Here is a 26,218-nt window from a genome sequence, read left to right on the forward strand (position 1 = left end):
TTTTGGTAGTTCATTTTCTTTCAGTAATGTGTGCACTTCCAATAGTTCAACTAAAGGTATTATAACATATGTAGAGTTTCAAAATCAAAATGTTAATTTAGCAAGGCAAGTTACACCAAAAACACAGAATAATTCATGAGGAAATGCATTAAATTGTAAATAATCACCTTATTTAACTTATAATTTCTAAGACCGTAAAAATGACATAAATGGTGACAAAATGTCGAAAAGAGGAATGAAGCAAGGTATAATGGGAAGAAATATGATCTGATATGTGCAAAATATGGGTCAAAACCGATACTCGTCATCATGAATATATGTTAAAGTTAGTGAAACTAGCATCCTCGTTTATCATCCATTTTAACAACTTTGATCATAAATTTTCTGATTGGCAAGAAGGTACACATTGTTTAGCATGATTAATAGGTGTGAAAGTTTCATGAGATATGTTGTTGACCAAGATAACGAAAAGTAGATGTGTTTGAAAGATGTGCACTGTTTAACCCTTCAATAATTTGGGTTTTTCCCTATAGTTTTCCCTTTCAACTTGACCCAACTAATGTTGATCTTCAACAAGCCATAGATTCTAATCTGGGAGGATTTTGTTTTTAGCATTATATATCATTGTAAAAGTATCAATGAGATATATGCATTCATGTAGTTTATAAAATCATGTTGATATCATAAGTACATCAAAAATTCAATTAACTTGAAGTACCTTCAATTTCACTTGCTAAGCACTTGTAACGAATATATGAGTAATATTGCATCATATCCTAGTCTTGTTGCTTTCTTAGGAATCATTAGTAATATTTTTGTTGTATTATACTTTCCCTCAGATATCCATGACATCTTGTTGTCATCAAAGACAACACTATGTGAAATAATCTCCCCTTGTTTTATTAATGGAACCACCACTAGACATTGATGATCATTTGATGTTAAATCAAAAAGTTTTGGTTGTGAAAATGTGGCATCTAAAATCTCTCCTTGGTCAAGTGCAAGTATAGGGTTTGCAACATCTCCCTATCACTATAAAGGTCTACATCAATGTAAAAAATATCTCCCTGTTTTAAATCAATGGTAAAGGGTCACAAATATTTGTAGAAAACTACCATTCTAGTGATCCTTTATGAGTACCTATTACAAGATGATCATGTGGACCTGACTAAACCATGCTTCCTTCCTATTGATAAACTATATCCCACTAAGACCATGCTTTTGTTGATTTCTCATGTATATTTCTATACTCCCCCTCAACCCATGCATCCATTGTTTCTTGTTCCCATACTCCCCTTGACATACCTGTCATATGCATGCTCTCCTTATACATATGAGATATCATCATCAAATCATAGTCTATATATTTCCCTCACACAAGTAGTTGCTTCTTCAAGTTTTGATTTGACAAGTAATGATCTTGAAGAATCTTTCTTCAAGGGATTAGATATGAGGAATTAGACCTAATTGAGGTCCTCTTTGACCTCTTCCCCATCTACCAACATTGATAGGATATCCTTCTTTGTTTAACCATTTAGAGTTGATTCTGCAATCTCATGCCATATGACCATCACTATGAAAAATGTGGCACTCAATATTAGGCTTCAACACTTGCAGAGATGGTTGAGTCATTATTCTAATTTGGTCCATATGTATCCATCTAGGTACATGATCATATCCTCTGAACCTGGCCATAGAATGAGAACTCGATATTTTGAAGATGTTTTTCTGAGGACTCATGTGTCCTTGATATTCAAACCTTGCATGAGCCATACTCATTTGTTGATTTCCAACACCTATTCCATTATTTGTTTTGAATGCTTTGTGATGAGCCATATGCATAGTATACCCTACGTTATTTATACTTGTGAGTTCTTTCTCTTCATTCTGATTCCTTGTATTATGATCCTTTCCATAATTTCCTTGAGTGTCATTGAAGTGAACATGTTTGGCCTAGTGTACAACTTGATTTGAATCCTTAAGTGAGTTGATACTATATGATATAAATGTCTAATAAATCTTCTTGGGAAGAGTTTTAGTTGATTATTTTGTGGGATCATTGTTTTTGGATGCCTCACATTTTTGATACCCAAGTCTTGTATTAATAAGAGGGTACCTATACATGCTGAGAATATAGTCTAGGGATTCAGTCCCTTTGTTGAACTTTGAATTAAGATTCTCTAATTCTTCTCTTAAGAGGAAAACTTCTTCTTCCATTTTTTAACATATTTAGTTGTTCAAACAAAAACTCCTTGGCATGAACCAGCTCACAAAAAGATAGAAAATATAGATCAACAACTTCAAAATTAGCCTCTTCGAGGGGGAAACCTCCTTTACATTACAAAAATGAACAATTCTTGAATGATACAAATGACTAAACCTCCTTTCTATATATAGGAGTCTAAGGGGTCACAATATAATCAAAGCTAACATAACAGTAATAACATAATATCACAACAATAAAAATAGTGGGCTTCTATGGGGCACACTAATAACAATATGGGGACAATAGGTGCACAATAATAACAATAAAGGCTACAATGACAATGGTATTGGGGGAATCACTAGTATTATAAGGACCTAACATGCCCCTCTCCTTCAAAAAAGTGTTATCCTTAATGCTTGAGTAGTTCTGGATGCTTCTGTATAAAATTCTCATCCTCCCATATGGAATCTTCAGCTGGTAAGTTCTTCCACTTGATGAGATACTCTGAAATTGATAGATTTAGTAGCTGTCGAGTTCTTGTTTCTATGACTTCTTCAAGTTCCAATATGATTTTTCTTTCCTCTTCAAATTATGGAAATATTGTTTGAACTGGGAGCTTGTCACCTATAACCTTCTTTAAACATGAAACTTGGAAAACTAGGTGCACTCGGGAAGTTGTAGGAAGCTCTAATTTGTATGCCATAGTACCAATCTTTTACAACACCTTGTATGGACCATAATACTTTGGTGATAATTTATTACCCTTCTTAGCTTGCTTGAGGGACATTTGTTTATATGCATGTAACAATAGGAATACCCATTCACCTACATCAAAACTTCTTTCACTGCGATGTTGATCTGCCTGTTGTTTCATTCTATTCTACGCCAAACTGAGGTTATCCTTTAAGAGTTGGAGAACTTTTTGTTGATTCTCAATGTGGTTTTCCACTTCTTGAACCTTATAATTTTCTCTTAAGTAAGATGTTATGGATGGTGGATGGTATCCATAAAATGCCATATATGGGGTCATTTTGCTACAGTATGGAAGGAAGTGTTACACCACCATTCAGCTAGAGGCAACCATTTGACCCATTGTGTCTGTTTATCAAAGACAAAGCAACAAATATATCCTTCCAAACATTTGTTTACTCTCTTAGATTTCCCATCAGATTGAGGATGATAAGTGAGCTATGAGCGAATTGAGTACCGCGACAAGAAAATAATTATGTCCAAAAATTTTCAATGAAAATGGGATCTATGTCACTTACAATAATCTTTGGGTTTTCATGTAGCTTTTGATTTGTTTCCATAAATGCTGTAGAAATTGTAATAGCTTTAAATGGATGAGATAATGCACAAAAGTGTGCATACTTGCTAAGTCTATCAACTACCACCATGATGACACTCTTTCCTTCGGACTTGGGTAAACATGTGATAAAATCCATTAAAACCTCCTCCCAATGTTGGCTTGGAATGGATAAAGGTTGTAATAGACCTGGGGTCTTAATTGTTTCAAACTTTATTTTGTTGGCAAACCAAACATTTCACCACAAACTTTTCAATATCCAATTTAAGTCCATCCCAAAATAATTCCTTCTTAACCCTATGGTAAGTCTTTAAAAATCCTAAGTGCCCTCCTAAGGGAGAAGTGTGCAATTCCATAAGAATCTTTTGTTTGAGTTGGGAATTAGTACATGGGTATAAGCGATCTTTGTACTCATTTTTCCAGCTAAATGTATTAGATGTACTGGGATCTTGTTGTAACTTTGGAATGAGTGCCCACACTTCTTCTTCATTCTTCCATTCATCCCTTGATTCGTTTATCCAATCTGATTGGATAATATAAATGGCACAAAACAATTCTTCCACATCCTCCTCCTTTCTTGAGTGTGTATCTGCCACAACATTTTGCTTCCCTTTTTTGTAGATGATTTCAAAGTCATAACCCAACATCTTTGTGACCCATTGTTGCTTCTCTTTTGAAGATAATCTTTGTTCTAAAAAGTATTTAAGACTATCATGATCTATTTTTACCTCGAAGTGTCTTCCCTTTAGGTAGGGTTGACATTTCTTAAGTGCATGTAGTATTGCCAACATTTCCTTCTCATAAATAGCTTTGTGTAAATACCTTCCTTTGATTGGACAACTTTTGAAAGAAATGGGTCTTTCTTCTTGCATTAAAACAACACCAATTCCATTTCCTGAGGCATCACATTCCACAATAAAGGTTTTTGTGAAGTCCGACATAGCTAAGACCGGTGCTTGGCATATTTCCTCTTTAATATGTTCAAAGGCCTTTGTTTCTCCTGGAGTCCATGAAAATGCATCTTTCTTCAATAATGTTGTTAGAGGTGCTACTATTCTCCCATAATTCTTTAAAAACTTGTGATAATACCCTATCAACCTGAGAAATCCTCGTAGATGCTTTATGGATGTGAAGATTTTCCATTCCTTAATGGCTTTAATTTTTCTAGGGTCTACCTTAGTACCTTCATGAGATAGAATATTGCCCAGATATTCCATCTCTTGTACTCTAAAGAAACATTTGGAGTTTTTCTCATATAACTGTTTCTCTTCCAATAGTTTGAGCACCTTGTCAACATGTTGAACATGATCCTTCCAAGGCTTGTTGTACATTAGTATATCATCAAAAAATACTAACACAAATTTTCTAAGGAAGGGTTTGAAAATGGAATTCATCAAACCTTGAAATGTAGAAGGTGCATTGGTAAGGCCATAAGGCATGACCAAAAATTCATAATGACCCTCATGAGTTCTAAATTCTATTTTTGGAATGTCTTCAGTCTTCACTCTAATTTGATGATATCATGAACGAAGATCCAACTTGGTGAAGTAAATTGATCCATGCAATTCATCCAATAATTCGTCAATGACAGGAATGGGAAATTTATCTTTAATAGTGAGCTTGTTGAGCTCCCTATAATCCTAACACATGCACGATGATCCATCCTTTTTGTGTACCAATACTAATGGAGCAGAGAAAGAAATTTGACTAGGTTGAATTATACCAGCCTCTAGCATTTTTGCAACCATATGTTCAATTTCACTCTTTTGGGCATACGGATATCTGTAAGGCCAGATGTTTGGAGGAACACTTCCTAGAATCAAATGAATAGCATTATCATGATCAGGAATAGGCGGGAGGTGTTTGGGAGCCTCAAATACCTTCGAATGATTTTCCAAGACTGTTTGGAGATCTGGAGAAATAGATGCTTTCAATGTGGGAACCTATAGCAAACATAATTGTGTAATTACGCCTTGTTGTTCTTTATTTAGAAGCTTTGTCATTCTGTTAGAGCTTATTGTCTTTCTTGGTTTCCCTGCAATACCCCTTAATTCAACTTCCTTTCCTTTCGAACAAAATTTCATGAAGTTCTTGAAAATTAAAAGCTATTGTACTCGAGGATTGTAGCCATTAGACTCCTAGTACAACATCAGCACCACCCATTGGAATGGAAAGCATTGGGCTATTCAATACATATCCTCCCATGGATAGCTTGATATTATGGCACTTTCCAGAGAAATTTATGGTTCCTCCACTTGCAACCATCATTTGACACTCTGGTGCTAGATATAGGAAGCAATTCAATTCCTTGGCTATCTTACAATGAATAAAAGTATGGGTACTTCCCGAATCAATCAACATTGTTACCTTTTTCTTTTTGATATGTCCTTCTATCTTGATAGTTTTAGGAGTTGTAATTCCAACCAATGCATTACAAGATATGGTTGGATTCATTTGTTGTTTCTCTATGGTTTGTTCTTGGTGTATATCCTCTCCTTTTGATGTTTCTTGTTCCTTTTCTTCCTCCTCTTCACAATCTATGTAAAATAATTTCTTCTCAGCACATTTGTGACCTTTAGTGTATTTGCTATCACAACTATAACAAATATATTTTTCTCTCTTTCCTTCCAATTGTTGTGGTGTCAACCTTGTAGGTTGTTGAAGGCTAGGGGCAACAACACTTCCATATTTATAGTTGTGAGTGGTGGGCTTCCTTGTTGCCATAATTTTTCTTTCCATTTTTCTTGCCAACCTGAATGCCTTCTCCAATGAATCAGGTTCCCAAAGGCGAACCTCATGTTGGATGTTATCCTTTAAATTCCCTACGAACAAATCAATCCTATGCTCCTCTGGAATATCTTTTACCCTTATATTCAATTTTTGGAAGTCTCCAATGTGCTCCATCATTGAACCCTTTTGTTTGAGATTTATCAATTGGCTAAAAAAGGTGTTTCTTTTTGTATCCTCATAATGTGCTATCATTTCTTCAATAAAAATTTCCCAAGCGACAATTTGTTTACAAGAGAAAATCCATTGATACCATAAAAATTGATTTGGTTCCAAATATAAAGTTGTAATGCGTACCTTTTGTGTGTTTTGCACATTATGGAGATCAAAATATTGCTCCACCTGTAGTATCCATGTTACGGGATCCTTGCCATCAAACTTCCTCATATCGATCTTTGGAACATGGTGGGTCTTCAATCCAAAGTTAGAGTCTATGAAATAATGATTAACATTTATTTTGTTCTCATCACGAGTTTCCTTAATACCCTTTCACCATTAATAAACATTTATTGTAGCAACTTTGTCAAATTTGTCTTCAAATCTTCCATTTTGCCTTCCATCTTAGCTTCCACGTCATTCATCTCAGATTCCATGCCTTTATTTAAACCATCCCTATTAGCTTCCATGCCTTTCTTTAAACCATCCATCTTATCTTCCATGCAATCCATCTTAGCTTCCACGCCTTTATTTAAACCATCCATATTAGCTTCTGTTACTTTTTGTGAGAATTAATTTTGTTACACTTGGTCTCGTAATTTTGATAGATCATGTTGCATTTCTTCCTCTTCTCCATGAGTCATGCTAGATCTTTCATGTTTCTTACTAGGTGTTTCCATTTTCTTTCTTCGGGGCATCAATTAATGATAATTATGCTTCACTATTCCCTTTGAATTCCTTCAAACTATTTTTTCAAACCAAACTTATGCAAAATTTAAAACAAAACTACACACATTTTTTCACTTTGTAGGAGCTCAATATTGAATCTGATGTATCTTTGCAATTTGAGATTTGCAAGGTCTAAAATTGCGAACTGTGGTATCCCTCAGAGTCCTCTTTCTAACGCCACTAGTCTGATCGAAATTGGATTCTCCAAGAAATCATTCTTCCCAATCTTCCATGATGACCTGATTATACACTTTTTCAGTAGAGCAAAGTTGTACAAAGTGCCACGTGTCATTGTTTCAACCTTCGGACCTAAAACTGATACACAGAAGAATACAGTCTGTCCTCTTTCTATAACTTCTTACAAAATTTCAATCTAATACACAAAGCAAAATATATGACGAGTTTCCCAAAGTCACTTGTTTGGGATGTAATTTGGGAGCCTGCAAAAAACCTAATTACCTTAGATAATATCTCCGAAAATGTAGTGAGAAAAGATTTGAAATTCGGATCCGAGGATCAGGGAGATGTTGGCTCAAATGGGTTTTTGTTTTAGCTTCTGAAATGTCGTAGAAAAAAAGTTATAGCGAAAATTCCATGATGACCTATTTGGAGCAGTGAAACCCTAGAATCCAAACCTTTGATACCAAATGTTATGAACCAGCTCACAAAAATATAGAAAAGGTAGATCAATGACTTCAAAATTAGTCTATTCGAGGGGAAAACCTCCTTTACATTACACAAATGAACAATTCTTGGATGATATAAATGACTAAACCTCCTTTCTATATATAGGAGTCTAAGAGGTCACAATATAATCAAAGCCAACATAGCAATAATAATATAAGGGCAATAAAAATAGTGGGCTTCTATGGGGCACACTAATAACAATATGGGGAAAATAGGGGCACAATAATAAAAATAGGGCTACAATGACAATGGTAATGGGGGAAGAATCACTAGTATTATAGGGACCTAACACTCCTTTACCCTTTTCGCTTCTTATAGTTCAACTTTGAGAGCAACAATTGTGTCTTCATTTAAATGCTTATCTTGAAGTTGTTGAATCAATTGTTTTAATTTCTTTCTGAGGATATTTATTGATCCAGGTGGATATTGTTGTCCACTTGCCTATTCTAGCTAGACCTTCAGTTGGTTTCATCTTCTTCCTTGTTTATTGCCACATTTACTATTTTTAGCAGTTGTTCGGGTCCTGAACTTCTAGAGCCAATTTGACCCCCTAAACGATGTCTTTTTGAGGTTTGTAGCTAACATATCCATTCGCATGGGATTTCTACAAATCCTGTAGTACTCAAAGAGATATTTCCAACAAGGTATCGTACGTGTCAAACAAAGATAGTATGACCAAGTTACGAACCCGGGAAGTTCGCTGCCCAACTAACCCCAACAGGGCCCACAAACTCTTGGCATTCCATCTCCTAGGGTTAACGTTTTCATTGTTTAGGGTTTTCCCTTCTTCAATAATAATAAATAGGCCCTTGAGCCTCATTGTAACACAGTTCAGAGGCATGTAGCCGCCACATCTCTTCTCAGAGATAAGCTACCATCGCCCGAGCTAGTTCATGTTTATTTCTATATGTAAGCATATTTTAGTTCATTGATATTAATGAAATGAAGTTTTATTTCTGCTATATATTTGTGTATATGGGTATTTCTATATTTTTTTTGTTCCTGCATAAATATGTTGGGTGTGGAGCATGATTATCATCCTAATTTGGAGGTCTTTGTTTCAGCCAAATGTATACCCCAAGAAGATTGTACATCCCTCCATGCGGGGGGGTGTGGGGGGGACATGAAGATCAAGAAAACTTTCCAACAGAGGATCCAACTATATCGAGTTGTCAAAGTAGGCCAACTCCTTCATAAGGGTAAGTGTTCACTAGGAACCAAGTTCAACAGAATTTCCTCACCTCATGGAAGCTTTGAACCAAATGGGGATCATTGCTTCCTAAGGAGGGAGGACTGATCTAGGTAGATATTGGTGGCTACCCGCCTATTCCACCTAGACCTCCAGTTGGTTTCATATGTTTCCTTGTTTATTGCAGAATTTACAAACTCCCATGGTGGAAGAAAATAAATATGAGGGGGTTGGAGATCCTTTAAAAATATTTCTCAAGGAAGCTCTCGAGCAAAAGAGGAACTCGATGATGGATAACTTTTCCCATAACCTTCGAGGGCTACCCGTAGGTGATGCATATTCATCCAGTAGCCACTCTAGATGCGACAATTATTTTAAGGTACAAGTTAACTTTGATATTCCCATATTTGAGGGCCAGATAGATGTAGACATCGTAGATAAATGGTTAAATCAATTGGAAGGATATTTTTCAGGCAGATTCATCTCATGTATAGTCTGAAGCTGACAGCGCTAATAGCTTCATTGAGTACATTCAACACATCCAGCAACAGGTCCATGATATATTGGATAGAGCCAATGCTAAGTAAAAGTAGCGCCATGATCAACATCAAGTGTCACACAAGTTCTAGATGGGTGATAAAGTTTGGCTACATTGCAGAAGGAGCACCTTGTTGGACCCCACTGCAAGCTTTGCTCGATCTGATATGGATCATACACCATCACCAAGGTTGTAGGGGAAAATTCCTCTGAGTTCAAAATTCCACCATTCCTTGGTATGCACCTAGTTTTCAATGTAGACCTCCTTCGGCCATACTTTCCACCTTTGTTGGACACATCTGACATTGTATAACAACTCACACCAATAGAACTAAACATGGACTGCATGGAATAGGGCACAACTGATTATATCATGGACATGCATATCAAGAGCACTCAAAAATAGAGGATCCATCTATATCGAGTTGTCAAGCAGGTCATCTCCTTCACCAGGGCAAGTGGTTAACAAGGGACCAAGTTCAACAGAAATTTCCTCACCTCATGGAGTCTTTTCATGTAATGGGGACCATTATTTCCTAATGATGGAGGATTGATTCAGGTGGATATTAGTGGCCACCTTCCCATTCCACCTAGACCTCCAATTGGTTTCATCCATTTCTTTGTTTATCGCAGCATTTACTATTTTTAGTAGTCGTTTGGATCCTGAAATTTTGGAGCAACTTTGACCCCCTAAACGATGTTTTTTTGAGGTCCACAGTAGGCCCCTAACCATGGTTAGGGTTTGTTTCAAATCCAATAGTATTCGGTGAGATCTTCCCAAAAAGGTATCGTACACACCAAACAGAGATAAGATGACCAAGTTACGACCCCAAGAAGTTGGCTACCCAACTAACCCTAAAGGGGCTCACAAACTCTCGGTGTTCCATCTTCTGGGGTTAGGGTTTTGTTTATTTAAGATTTTCTCTTGTTGGTAATTAATAAATAGGCCCTTGAGCCTCATTGTAACATAATTAAAAATAATGTCACTATCACATCTCTTCTCAAAGATAAGCTACCATCGCCCGAGATAGTTTATGTTATTTTTGTTGGAAATAATACTGAGAGGGGGGGTGAATCAGTATTATCAGATCAGATAAAACTTTTCAATTTCATACTCAGAAACATATACGCGACTTCAGTTAAGTGAACCCGCGTGTACATGCGACTGTGTCTAATGCAACTAGCGTATATCCAGAGATCTTATGATTCAGTTAATCTTATCTTCAGTAAATGCATCAGAACATTATTAAGCATATTAACAGTAAACAGGTGCAGTATAACAGAACAGATCATCACACAAATGCCACACACATGAACACCATGATATAAGGTGGAAACCCAATGTGGGTGAAAACCACCTGCTGCAATTTGTCTCTTTCTTCTTTAATGAGAACTTCTTTTACAATGTACTGGTGCAGTCCTTTACCAGCACGCAGGCTACAACCTGCAGAGGGCTACAACCCTCTTAGCTCTTGTACTAGCCGATCCATTTACTAGTACGTAGGTGCCTACCTACAGAATGCTTCTTTACTCATTTTCCAGCTGCTAGTGGAAGGGAGCTACAACCCCCTGGCTCTTGTACTGGCTGATATGTTTACCAGTACGTAGGTGCCGGCCTACGATCTACCCGGGACCACGTTTCATACATTTTCATACTGGATCCATAAGACAATCATCATTGTAGTACAACCTGCATCATCAATCACTGAAACACCCAATTCTGAATCACTGTAACCCTGTCAACAATAGCAACAACCAGATCCAGCTCCATATTCAAATATCATACTTCACATTGTATACGCTACTTGGATGACCCCAACCTGCGTGTATACGCTCTTTTACCAAAACCAACTCGCGTACAGATCTATAAATTCAACCTTAAAACTCTGCAGCTATATCAGACATCAAAACATACCCAGATCATAATAATAAACATGCGTCAGTAGATCTAGTCTATCCAGAGTCAAACCATATGAAGATAATCATTCCAAGCCTTGAGATCTCGTTCCATCATTCATCATCCTCCACATGGGTGAAACCTTGGTTCAGATCACCAACCCATAACCAGCACTTGGATCACACACTTTCTCGGATCTTCATCACTCACACTTGCACTCTTTGGCCTAGTGATCTTCTCCTTATATAGCCTTAGGCCTTGCTCAATACCAAGAGCCAAAACCATAGTAACACAATACCATCAACCTCAAAACTAGGGATCAACACGTCCGTCGAGACGCCATGGTCCAAAACCATAGGCACAACTTCCAAGGACTAACTGCCACTGACCAAAGGTACGTTTTCACATGTACGCGCTTTTACTGAAGCCAACCTGCGTGTACACGCTGATTCTCCTTGCTGAAACTGCGTATATCTCTTTCTTGTCCTGCTGTACTGAGATCTGTCCACTAGTTAAGTTGTCATCACCTGTACCAGTCTCTGAGCACCTGTACCAACCTCTGAGTGAGTTGCCATCAAGGACAACACTTGAATCATAATGCCAACAATCTCCCCCTTTGGACTTGATGGCAACCACCACACCAAGTCACTCTCCCCCTTTGACATCAAGGGCAAAGGGTGGACCAAGATATTCTCTTCCTTGGTATACCTTCTGCTGTCCATACTGCTGTCCATACTCCCCCTGAGTACATGCTGAAATCTCCAAATGTGCTCCCCCTTTGTGTATGCCAAAGTGTACCAATCTATCCATCCTGCTCTTGCTGAATTGTGCTGTTCATGCTCCCCTTGACTGTAGGCAAGATCTGCAAAAGATGTTCTTCAAGAAGAACAAAGACTTATACATCATAGAAGACCTTCCTATCACCAAAAGACTCAACATACATTCATCACCCAACCTAGTGGGGATATACCAATATTGACTCATCCACCTAACCATGTGAAGATACATGATAATACATGAATATTTCATCATTCATCCCAGGCATAGTGGGGAAACCAACATAGGCCGTTACATGACCTTGACATCATAAAAGAGATACATGACATAGTGATGAAATATCTAGACCAAGACTTATGAAAGCCACCAACAGCATCATGATCTGTACCATCAGCCTGCAATACCATTCCTAAACAGTAAGATGTATCATTTAGCTTCATAGACTTTATCAACACCTTCTAACCATAATGCCAACAATGCATTATTCGAAGAATATTCTCCCCCTGAGTGTAAGCCAACCATGTCTGAACCATTTCCTGAGTCTGTTCTGCTCCCCCTGAGCCTGAGCCAACCATGACTGAACCTGGGTCTGTTCTGTTGCCCTTTCTCCATATACGCGACTTTGCAGCCTGTAACTCGCGTATATACGCGACTTGTCTTCATGAAACTTGCGTATGAGAATCAGAACACTGAAGTTCTATACCTTCAGCTCCCCCTGAGTCTGTTATGTCTGTGCTGTGCTGAGTACCCTGTGCTGTGCCACATCTTTCTGACTGAACTTCCTTCTTCTTCCATATCTTCACGCATGTTGATGATTTCTTCTTATCATGAGCTTTGTTCCTGCAATCTCTTGCTTTATGTCCAAACTTGTTACATGCATAGCATCTTACATGTTTCATATTCCTCTTGTAGAAATCAGCAGCTTTGTGGCCAAACATATTGCAAGAAAAGCAATATCCATTAAAGTATCTTGAATGTGATGATCTTTCTGCATGATGGTCTTGAAACCGTCTTCTTCTACATATGGCTGCAACATGTCCAAGATTATGACATACATAACATTCAACATTATTCAGTGGAGGAAATAATCGTCTATCACGTCCATAGTTAGGAGTAGAGAATCTTCCTTGAGGAATTTCTTTCCTTGGTTGTTCCTTTTTGGGCATTTCAGATTTCTCATTAGAGTTTCTTGCCTCACCTTGTGAACTAGATTCACCTTCAACATATTCATGAAAACCAAGACCAGTCTTGATAGCAGGAGATCTTTGACTACTAAGAATATCATCCAAGACTTTAGAGCTATCTTGAAATCGTAAAAGCTTATCCTTTTCTTCTAATTTGCTTTTCAAGATATTTACCTCAACTTGATGTTGTTCTTCTTTTTCAAGACATTGCTTCTTCAAGGTCTCTTCAACTTTCCTTCCTTCATCCAACTGATGCCTTAGATTGAGGATCTCGTTTTCTTGCTCTTTATTCAGTGCTAGTAGCATTTCTCGAACTCTGGAGGCACATTCCAACTGTTCTTCTAATCTGATGATTTCTTCTTTGAGGGAATTCTCCCTTTTGCTAGGTAGATCTTGTTGATCTATGATTTGATCTGACGCTTCATTTGCTTGTCCATCTTCAATCTGAGGTGCTTCAGGATCTGAATACTTGCTTCCACACAACGACAGGTTGTCATTGTTCTTTTGAGCTGTCTTCTTCTTCTGACGTGCTTTCTTCCCATTGTTCTACGAATCTCCTTCAAGCGATCAAGCTTCTCTGAAGGACCTGCTCTGATACCAATTGTTGGAAATAATACTGAGAGGGGGGGTGAATCAGTATTATCAGATCAGATAAAACTTTTCAATTTCATACTCAGAAACATATACGTGACTTCAGTTAAGTGAACCCGCGTGTACACGCGACTGTGTCTAATGCAACTAGCGTATATCCAGAGATCTTATGATTCAGTTAATCTTATCTTCAGTAAATGCATCAGAACATTATTAAGCATATTAACAGTAAACAGGTGCAGTATAACAGAACAGATCATCACACAAATGCCACACACATGAACACCATGATATAAGGTGGAAACCCAATGTGGGTGAAAACCACCTGCTGCAATTTGTCTCTTTCTTCTTTAATGAGAACTTCTTTTACAATGTACTGGTGCAGTCCTTTACCAGCACGCAGGCTACAACCTGCAGAGGGCTACAACCCTCTTAGCTCTTGTACTAGCCGATCCATTTACTAGTACGTAGGTGCCTACCTACAGAATGCTTCTTTACTCATTTTCCAGCTGCTAGTGGAAGGGAGCTACAACCCCCTGGCTCTTGTACTGGCTGATATGTTTACCAGTACGTAGGTGCCGGCCTACGATCTACCCGGGACCACGTTTCATACATTTTCATACTGGATCCATAAGACAATCATCATTGTAGTACAACCTGCATCATCAATCACTGAAACACCCAATTCTGAATCACTGTAACCCTGTCAACAATAGCAACAACCAGATCCAGCTCCATATTCAAATATCATACTTCACATTGTATACGCTACTTGGATGACCCCAACCTGCGTGTATACGCTCTTTTACCAAAACCAACTCGCGTACAGATCTATAAATTCAACCTTAAAACTCTGCAGCTATATCAGACATCAAAACATACCCAGATCATAATAATAAACATGCGTCAGTAGATCTAGTCTATCCAGAGTCAAACCATATGAAGATAATCATTCCAAGCCTTGAGATCTCGTTCCATCATTCATCATCCTCCACATGGGTGAAACCTTGGTTCAGATCACCAACCCATAACCAGCACTTGGATCACACACTTTCTCGGATCTTCATCACTCACACTTGCACTCTTTGGCCTAGTGATCTTCTCCTTATATAGCCTTAGGCCTTGCTCAATACCAAGAGCCAAAACCATAGTAACACAATACCATCAACCTCAAAACTAGGGATCAACACGTCCGTCGAGACGCCATGGTCCAAAACCATAGGCACAACTTCCAAGGACTAACTGCCACTGACCAAAGGTACGTTTTCACATGTACGCGCTTTTACTGAAGCCAACCTGCGTGTACACGCTGATTCTCCTTGCTGAAACTGCGTATATCTCTTTCTTGTCCTGCTGTACTGAGATCTGTCCACTAGTTAAGTTGTCATCACCTGTACCAGTCTCTGAGCACCTGTACCAACCTCTGAGTGAGTTGCCATCAAGGACAACACTTGAATCATAATGCCAACAATTTTTGTATGTAAGCATATTACAGTTCTTTGATATTAATGAAATGAAGTTTTATTTATGCTGCTTCTCCGTGTATATGGGTGTTTTTTTATCTTGTTGTGTTCCTGCATAAATCTGGATCAATGGTATTAGAGCGATTTTCTCTTTCTCTGTTTTTCTTGGCATGTCCCCAACGAGGCCACGGATTAAGGAGTTAGGGCTTGAAGTGTTTGAACCTTTGCAATACCAGCCTCACAAAACCTGATGGCCTCCCATGGTGGAAAAAAATAAATATGAGGGGTCAGGATATCTTTTCAAAATATTGCTCAAGGAATTCCTCGAGCGACAGAGGAACACGATGATGGATAACTGTTCCCAGATCCTTTGATGACTACCCATAGGCAACGCATCTTCATCCAGCATCCCCTCTAGAGGCGCCACTCCTTTTAAGGTACACGTTAATTTTGATATTCCCACATTTGAGGGCCAGATAGATGCATATGTTATAGATAAATAGTGAAATATTTTGGAAGGATATTTTTTAGTTCATGACTAGTCTAATCAGGAAAAGATTACTTTTGCACTTCTTAAAGCCGCCCTACACATCAAGGACTGGTGGGAAACCTACTGTGAACAAAATGACGAGAGGGAATCCTCACTATTTACAATCACGCCCATTTGGAATTATTTCCAAGATTCCCTCATGGAACAATATTACCCTGTCATGTGCTATGAAGAAAAATACATAAAGTGGACCACACTACGGTAGAGAAGGGACCAAGATGTGCCAAAGTTTACAAATGTTTTCATACCCTCCACATGAAGCTAGGTATCAAGGATTCTGAGCAGCATTTGGTACTCAAGTACCATGACTATCTACATAAGTACACCTAGGATGAGATCGAGTTCCTGGACATCTCCTTGCTCAGCATGACGTACCGATACGCTGTCAAGATTGATAATAAGTTTAAATAGAAGAAGCGAGAATTTGGATCTTTGAATCTGAAGCTAGGAAAAGGATCCCCCATACCACAGAAAAAAGGACAAAGCCAAGGCGGGGTGACATAGGACAACCCACCAAAGGCGTAAGCAAAGAACAACACCACGAAGGAAAACTAGGACACGAGAAAATGGTGTGAGTTCCATAAGAGCTCCACTCACAACACAAGTGAGTGTTGAGCCAAGCAGTCACTCGTGGCCAAGAGGAAGGCTTCCAAATCATATGCATATTCTGACTCTAAGTCAAAACTCGACAAGGGGAATGACAAAGGGAAGTAGATCGTTAATGCAGAGTCCATTGCCACCATCGCCACCACTGAGATCCAAAAGAATGATCCTGATGCTCTAGAGGAGGGGGAATGCCTCTTCCACTCACAGATGTAGGTGAAGGGTTCTCTGTTGGAGTTCATTTTTGATAGAAGGAGCCAAAAGAACCTCATTTCAGGAAATTCTATGAAGCGGTTGGGCCTACTGACTATAACACATTCGCATCTGTACACCATCAAGTGGATTCACCAAGGACAAGATCTCCGCATTAGCTAGCAGTGTTGTCTTTCCTACAACATCAAGCCTTTCATAGACGAGGTATTGTGTGATGTTGCTCCTCTTGAAGTTTGTGATGTATTATTAGGACAACCATACTTATGAAAGCGACATGCTATATATGAGTCGATACCTTTCTTTATGATTATTACTTTGGGAAATAAGTTGTACAAGATACTAGAGGTAGCCCTACCTACCACCATCTCTGCGATCACTACAAAGAAATGTTGTAAGATCATTTCCTAAAACAAGAAATTTGTTTTCATTATGATTCACCCTCAGGGAAAGAAGAAGGTTGTGACCACATCTTCCAAACAGGGCTCCTCCGCACAACAGCAGTAGATGGACAAGTTCGTGGAGGAGTACAGGGAGATTTTCGCCTCACCTACAAGGGTACCTCTGCACTATTAGGTCAAGAACTCCATTGATCTGACCTTAGGTGCGCCGCTGGTGGGCCCAAGTATTGTAGCATAATGCTACAACGCCTGGAACTCCCTTTTTAATTTTATCAACCCGGTAGTTCGTAACAAACTTGGAAGCAACGGTGCTGTATGCACAAGTACTAGCTCTTGCCGCAGCTGTCACTTGGTCAGCTGGCACAAGTCCACTAGCAGATTAAGCCAACTTCTATGAGCTCTTAGAAGAAGATTTTTAATTGATGGATGAAAGCTAACTCGAAGGAAGCTAATCTAATTGCAAAAAGAAACTGAAAGCCAAAAAGAAACGCAAACCCTAGCAAACCCTAATTCTACCAACTAGTCCTACTGACGCAAAGGAGAGCATGCAAACTACTGAAAGAGATGTCATTACTTCTATGAAGGTAAAAAACATGTGTCTAGACTACCTCTATCTTAAGAAAACATCTTTTTTGTATTTTTGATTAAGTTGTTGGAATTATCATGCATGTGCTTTTAACTATTTGTGACTGTGCAGAGGTGGATCAAGGAGGCGAAATGCTTGGAAGAGGTCGGGAAGGTTCAGAGAGGGTATAAGGAGTCCCCAACACCCTTCCAGATAGTTTCACAGAGTTTGGCTATCAAGAAACCTCATTCGTGAGCTTCTACAGGAAGTCTGCATGGGTTCTACAGGATGTTCTAGGATTTCTACAGGATGTTCTATAATTTTTCTACAGGATGTTCAGAAATGGGGTTTTGAAGCATGGATGGAGGGAAAAAGGTGGAGGAATGAGTATGGAGGTGAAATAGGGGTGTAGGGGAGTTCAAGACTTGGAGGATGGAGTTGAGGAGTGGTGTAGATGGTGAGATCTGTTCAAGGAGGGATGAAACGATGTTGCACAAGAATATGAGAATCATGGCAAAGTAAGCGGATGAGGCAAATGTAAGGTAAGGGTTCTAAGTGAAGGATGAAGTAGGTAGGTTGGATGGAGTATGGGCAGGTAAGGAAGGATAACAGGTACTCTACAAGTGGTTTTTCAAACTAAACAAACAAACACTTATAAAACCTATGACCTAGTTACTTCACTCTAATCTGACCTAATAGCAAAAGGAAATGAACAGAAGTTTATTTGCAAGGAAACCATGTGAAACAACTATGCAACTAAGCAATCATAAACCTAAACATGCATCCAAAACTGATATCAAGTTCTGCAAATGAGATTCGAACACTAATAATTGCATGGTGAAGCAAAGAATGTGTTTTTGTGGGCAGCAAGGTTACATTGGTCCCAGCTCATGATTCCACTGAAGGGGAGGTGAGATCCAAAGTACTTGGTAGCCTTTTTCTGAATATATTCCATGTGATTAACCTATCAAGTAAATCTGAACATGAAGAACCTTTTTAACCATCGAAAGCAACCTAAATAACAACACAATATTTAAATCTAAATAGCAGATTTTATTCTAAGAATGCAGCAAAAACACATAAATATAAACAAAGGAGGTACTGGGCACTTGAGATGCGACCAACCCCAAGATCTACAGCCTCCTAAGAGAGATTTAGAGCTGGTGCAAAGCTGGATTCATCTTTATTGAGCAAGAAAAGAAGAGTTACATCAAAACTGTCCACAAGGAGAACTTGAAAATGAACTGAAAGCAAAGCTAATCTACTGCCTAAAAATCGAACTACAAAATGACTGCAAAATGACTATAAAGTGTCTAATTACTAGCTACAAAATGACTAACCACTAGCTAACTACCATCTAACCAAAATGAGGCCCTAAGCCTTATTTATATAAATTGAGGACCCCAACAGTCCTCCTAAACTTTAGGGGCTCGATTGCCCAAAACTTGTAGTTAACAGCAGTCCTACTTGACTTGCTTGGCTGCCCTTGTGCTAATTGATTTGGTGGCCCTTGAACTCCGAGCTGATGGTGGAGAATTCGAGGTAAGGGCCCATAAATGAAGGGAACACCTTCCTAAAAATACTCTCCACGAATTTGGCTGCCAAGTGCTCATTTCAACCATTGATTTTGTCTCCAAATTCACCAAAAAGGCTACACAAAGCACACATTAGACTTGTTGGCATAATGACTAACCCAATTCACTCTATTAGCATAAATATAATCAAAAACATGCAATAAACTAATGAAAATGGTGGATTAAGTCGAATTAGGAGGTTGAATGAGCCCAAATAATTATCCATTTTTGGGGCTCATCAGCCGCTACCCAATGGACCAATCTATTGATGCTCAGTTATGGATAAAGATGAGATTAAGAGGAAGATTTAGGAGCTGTTGTAGAAAAGGCACATCAGGCCAAGCTCATCACCCTGTGGGAGGCCAAATGTATTGATCTAGAAGAAGTATGGGACCTAGAGACTTTGTATTGACTATCAGGCGTTGAATAAGATCACTTTCCAGAATAGGTACCCTATCCCACGGATTGATGAACTTCTAGACAAGCTCAAGGGGGCCAAATATTTCATAAATATTGACTTGAAGTCTGGTTATCACCATGTTCCTATCAAACCCTCCAATGTGAGGAAGACTACCTTCAGATCCAAGGAGGGCCTTTTTAAATGGTTGGTCATGCCTTTCGTATTGACAAGTGCCCCTGTAACCTTCATGAGATTGATGGAAGACATCTTGTGACCCTTCATCAATGCATTTTTGAAGGTGTATTTATATGCCATTTTGATATTTATCCAGAGTTGGGAAGAACACCTCCACCATATTCGATAAGTCTTTCAAACCTTGTGACAACACAAGTTGTGTGCCAATTCAGAGAATTGCACTTTTGGCATGACCCAGGTTCAATATATAGGGTACATCATTGATGAGCAGGGTGTACATGTGGACCCAACCAAGATACAATTAATTCATGATTGGACAACCCCAACCACTCTAACAGACCTCCACAACTTTTTGGATCTTCCCAATTTATATCGCAGGTTCGTGTTCGGTTTCTCTCATATCACTCAGCCTTTAAGTCAAGCCACCAAGGGCGGAGCGAAAGCAAAGTTTTTTTGGTCTGAAACCCAAGAAAAGACATTTTTTGGGTTGAAGAATCGCCTCTCCTCTGCACTAGTTCTCACATTACCAAACCTGTAGCAACCATTTGAGGTTGAGATAGATGCCTCTGATTATGCTATTGGTGCAATTCTTACTCAATAGGGGCATACAGTGGCTTACCATAGTGAGACACTTTTAGACATAGTCTGAAAGTATCCCACTTATGACAAAGAAATGTATTCCATTGTGTAGGCCTACCGTCAATGGAAGCATTACATTATGGGGAAGGAAACGGTCATCCACATAGACCATCAACCCCTATAGTTCATACAAACACAAGGGAAGTTGTAGAACAAGCACCATCAGAAATGGTTCATATACCTACAATAGTTCCTTTTGAACATTAAGTACAAGAAGGGAAACACCAAAAAAATTTCGTAGTACCTCAGCTGACCACTAGTCATGGAACTAATCACCATGCTCGACTCATGTGGGAATGATATTTCGGGGTGGCCGCATCTTTACAAGAGCAATCCAAAATTTGGTAGCACAGACCAGACACTCCTGGAAGGTAAGAAAGTGAAAATTCTCACCTCTAAGATGCACTTTTATTCCACCTAGGTGTTATAGACATTTTTGTGCCTCGCGTCAAGGAGCATGGAATGTCAATAATTACAGGGATCCTCAGTCCCTAAATATGTTGTTCTTACCCCTAAAAGAACAAGGTCATCAAACAACAGCACTTCCAATCAGTTCTCCACCTGAAAACACTTCAAAACAGGCTTATTTTGAATCATGTCAGCTGCTTAACTGAGCATCTGCGCTGTATTGCAACTGTCCCACTCTGTACCTGCGCTGGAAGTCAAAAACAATGAAGGCTACCTGCGCTGGGCGAGATTGGCCAAGTGGCACAGTCATCCTGCAAGGTGTCAATTGCCCAGGAAGCTTCCAAAATGACACTTGGTTCATGAGATTCGCCCTGTGATGAGTAAGAGGTACTTGATCACCATGTGTAAGCAAGGATCTCCAAGTGGACACACGAACTGAAGATTAACTGAAGATGGAGAGGACACTAGTCAGCTATATGCCAGCCTCCAGCTGACTCATCCTTTCCTCTTCCCTCCTATATATAGAGCTCTTCTATGAGGTCTAGGGGGGCTGGAATTTGGTATAAGCAAGGAGGTGCTGTTGGTATACCGCCAGGATTATTGGGTGATTGTTTTACTAGAGGTGAAGAGGAGAGTTCTTGCTGCCGAGGAAGTGCTGCTGGATTGGATCCAACATCATTGGTTGTAACTTCCTCTGGAACCCTGTTACTTTCTATCAATAAAGTTTGCATGTTCTCCTATATACTTGTTTTACATAGATGCTTTGTGTTTACATGTATATTTGATGCACCCTAATCCATGCTTCAGTTATGAGTACATGTATCTTGTAGTTCGCTCTCTTGTTTTGTGCAGGATCTGTATGTAGCTGGATCGGCTAGGAGAGCAAAGAGCTGGGAGCAGGATACAAAGAGAGAAGGACAAGGATCGACTAAGCGCAAGACACCAGGTTGGTTGACCTTCTTACTATTCTCTCTGTACTTTCATAAAGTGGAACATGAAAACTTTATCATTCAGTTGTTGCTAAAGACTGTCACCTTTAGAAGGGTTAGTGTCATCCGCATCGGATACTTTTCCCCACAACAAACTGGCGACTCCGCTGGGGAGCCTAGTATCTTGTTGGTGTTTGTAGTATTTTTCTATTCATTTCTTGAAGAAAAGAGTACCAAATCGAAAAGCTTTTGACTATATCAAAAGCGAAGTAGAGGGACTGCTACTCTTGCTCATTTGCTGAGCAAATTCAAGATTTGAAGAGCTTATCTACAAAAGACTCTTTACTCTTTGTGATAGATCTTCATCCTCTTGATCATCCCTTAGCCTGTACTTGACCTATAGCTTTTTATTTCATCAAAAACAGTGCATTTTTGAGCTTTTTATGACCCGGAAAACTTTGTAGACGAAACTCTCGTGAGTCAGTGCAGGCTGTACACAGGCAGCCTGCATTACAGCGCAGGTACTCCCTTCGGGAACTGCGCTGAGAGTCAAACTGGCAGACTAGAACCTGCGCTGGTCCAGTTAGCCTTTGTCTTGCTCAGTTTTCCCATTGTGTCTTGGCCCTGTTTTCACTGATTTTCTTGCTGATTGCTTGCTGGTCATTGTACTTGCTGTAGACCACTTTCCTTGACATTATTCCGCCTCAGTTGTGTGATGAAACTGTGAATGTTCTTTCAGTATTTCTTGTTTCAGTTACAATTCCCCATTGTGAAAAGCAAACCAGTATAGCTGTGGCCTCTTAGATCCTGAACTGTAAAAGTTTTTTGTGTGATCTTAAGAGCTAGTTTTATTACTGTTCATGGCTGTTTGAGTTTGTTTGTTTTTCATATTATGGTTTGAATTCATATATTTTTAGTGTTGAAACAAGTACCTGTAAGGTGTCTTTTCATTTTAGACGAAACTTGTTTGTTTACGCTTCAAATCGGATTCAAAATTATACAACAGTTTCCTTTCTGTCTTACATCAACATTAAGGGAAAAGAAAAGAAATACATGCATCTTGCATTTGCATTTTTGATAAGTTTGTGTGTCTGATCTAGGAGAAAGTGCATTAGTTTGTGCTTTATGCTCTGTGTGGAAAGATATTGTTTTTCTCTCCCCTTAGTAGCTAGGATTTTCAAAGCTAAAAAGATTGTAAAGCTTGCTTATCATTTTAGCTGCATTTAGGAATTTGTACCAATACATCTCGTGGTGATCCTGAAAGACAAACTGTTAAGCAAGATCAACATTAAAATAAACTCAATTTACATAACAACGCCTTGTAACATAACGCAAACATCTAGAGGTCTAGGTAGAGACGTGTTCCGGCGTCGTTAAACATAGTGACTGTCGATCTCTACGAAGGTGGGTGATTCCTCCTGAGAGTCGGTGGCACTAACACGGACTTGTGCTCCCGCGTACCGTCGCGTATATTGGGAGACCCCTATAGGCTTTTATCCTTTATCCTTAGGAAACCGTGTCGGCCGCCCTACTGATCGCGATGCAGTGAACACAGCATTCACGAAGATCGACCACCCGTACCGTAAAACGTATTCTGTGGTTTCGCGAAAAGTTTGGCACACCCTCTGCCTAGATCTCCAGAGCAGTTTCTTTTGGCCTTTTTCAAACTCTATAACTGAAAAAGTCCAGCCGAGCATTTGTCACTTCGGGCTTGTTAATACATCGAAGGAGACTAGAGTCATCTTTAGCTTTTTCTCGACTCTTTAAAACTGAAAAAGCAAGTTATGTCTAAAGCGTCGTTATAAAATTTATTTTAAGCGGAATAATCATCACCCTTCCCTCGTTGATCTTCGAAGTTAGTCCACCACAAGTGGAAGTTCCTATAAAATCGCTAAGAAATCTTTTGGATAGACTAGATATGTCTGAACAACCGTCGACATCTAGGATTGTGTCGTCCGACACAGCAGCAGCAGAGGCTACTACTGCTACTCCAACGATGTTCGCTGGTATACCATCTGTCCCGGCAAGTTGTCAACAACAAGCCGGAGTCCCATCAGGGACGATGACATGGTTAGTTCCTATTTCTTCGTCTGGATTATCATCTGGTATTTCTTATGTTGAAACTCGCCAAATTGATCCATTTGGAGGTCAACCTAGGCAATCGATCCCTTTGAGTTCTGGATTGATGCCATATGGGGGGCAGTATGCCTTTTCATTACCTCCTTCGGGAGGATGCCCATCCGTGAGTTCACAACAAAGTTCAGGTCAAACTGGAATTACATCCAGCAGTTGGGTACCAATACTGCCTCAACAACCAGGAGTTGTATATTCTATGCAACCAGTCCACCCTGTGTCGAATGTTGCCACTATACCTGGTATGGCGAATGTGTCGCAAGTACAAGCGCCACCTGTTGTAATACAACAACCTCTTGGCTCAGCGACTCAATCACAATCTCAGGGTAGTGCCTCCTTATCTGGAGCGACTCAGGCTCGAACAAGTACTGTGACTACTCATCCTGGTCAATCATCCAGTATTGGTCAACAGCAAATGGTCCAACAACCAGAGCTGTTTCAAACTCAACAACCGCCATTCCAGCAATCATATCAAGGACCTGAGCAACAAGTCTTTGTAAGTAATGGGCAACTATACTATAATGGTTATGCCCATCAACCTTGTCTAAGTTGTCAGCATAATGCTGGTCTGCAAAGACCCATTGCTCAGGCGATACCATCTTATCCTGGATATGCTTCGCCTAACCTGAACCAATAGTTGCCCTTTGTAGAAACTCTAGAACTACCAGATCTAAACCGGCTGACGAATGATCCAATTGCTTATGCCCCTTGGTGGCCAGTGATTCCACATAAACTTCCGTCAGATATTCCTAAATTTAATGGAAATCCGGGTGAAGACCCATCGAATCACGTGATGACATTCCATCTGTGGTGTTCGTCGAATACCTTGAATGATGATTCGATAAGGCTTCGCCTCTTCCAGAGAACATTGACAGGTCCAGCGGCTAAATGGTACATTGAATTGCCAAGAGCCTCTTTCGACAATTTCAGCTCCTTAGCCACGACTTTCTTAACCCATTTTCAATTACCGATAAGGTATGAAACAGGGACAGAACTCCTTACCAACTTCAAACAGACAACGGCCACTCACATATCTGATCATATACATGAGTGGCGACGTCGTCGTAGAATGGTGAAAACTTACGTTCCCGATCAGCTGTTAGCTGAATGGTTTATAAAGTCGTTACTTCCAGCTATAACGGAAGATGTGGCCAAGGGAGGAGTCGTAACAGAGGAGCAAGTCATTGCTCGTGCTCAATATTTAGACTTAGTATATACTCAGTCGGGCACGCTCTACGACAAAATACCTGACGCCCCTAGACCTGAATTTTCAATTCCTCCCCCACCTGGATCGAATACTAACTCTCACGCCAGTAATGGCGTGACTGGCAAACGCAAAAATTCTAGTCAAAATGCAAATGAGCGACTTCTTGCCTCAGAAGTAAATGCCATGTCGACCGACAAGGGCAAACAACTGAAGCAACCAGGGGGCAAGAAGATAAAGAAAAGGAAAGGGAGACCCCCGACAGGGTGTCATATATGCGATGAGGATCATTGGACGAAAGATTGTCCACATATAGCTGAAGTTAAGAAACTCTTCAAGAGTTCAAAAAACCCAGCAGTATTGACTGATCCGTTTCCTAATCCAGGTCAAAATATGGTTGCTAATCAAAATTCTTCCGGATCCCAAGTGCTTATGTTGTCTACCTCGAAGCAACAGAATAATGCTTTGACAAGGAGTAAAGATTACAGGAATTCTTAAGCTGTCGAACAACAAGGTTAATGAACGACCTAGTAGTTCAACAACAACTGTGAACGAAGTTGTGCCACCCATCGTTCCTGAGCCAATGATAAGGCTGCCAAAGGGAGTAGTACACAAATCGACATTTAATCCTCGTGCCAAAGTAACACAGGATTATAATATAATAGAGGACCTGGCTCAATCGTCGTCCGCTATGTCGACACTTGAGGTACCACAAAATCACCCCTCCCAAGAGCAAGCTTTATTATCAGCAATAGGTGGGATTGGCCCAATGGATTCCAATCTTGTGGCCTTTGATCATAAAGGATATGACCCGCAATTACCAGCTCGACTAGCTTTCCTTATTCAAGTGAAATCCCTCAACAAAACTGTTCATCGAACAATTATTGATGAGGGGGCA

This window comes from Pinus tabuliformis, chromosome 6 (genome assembly GCF_031772625.1).
Source record: "Pinus tabuliformis cultivar Carrire ecotype Pingquan chromosome 6, CPIR1, whole genome shotgun sequence".
Taxonomy (NCBI): domain Eukaryota; kingdom Viridiplantae; phylum Streptophyta; class Pinopsida; order Pinales; family Pinaceae; genus Pinus; species Pinus tabuliformis.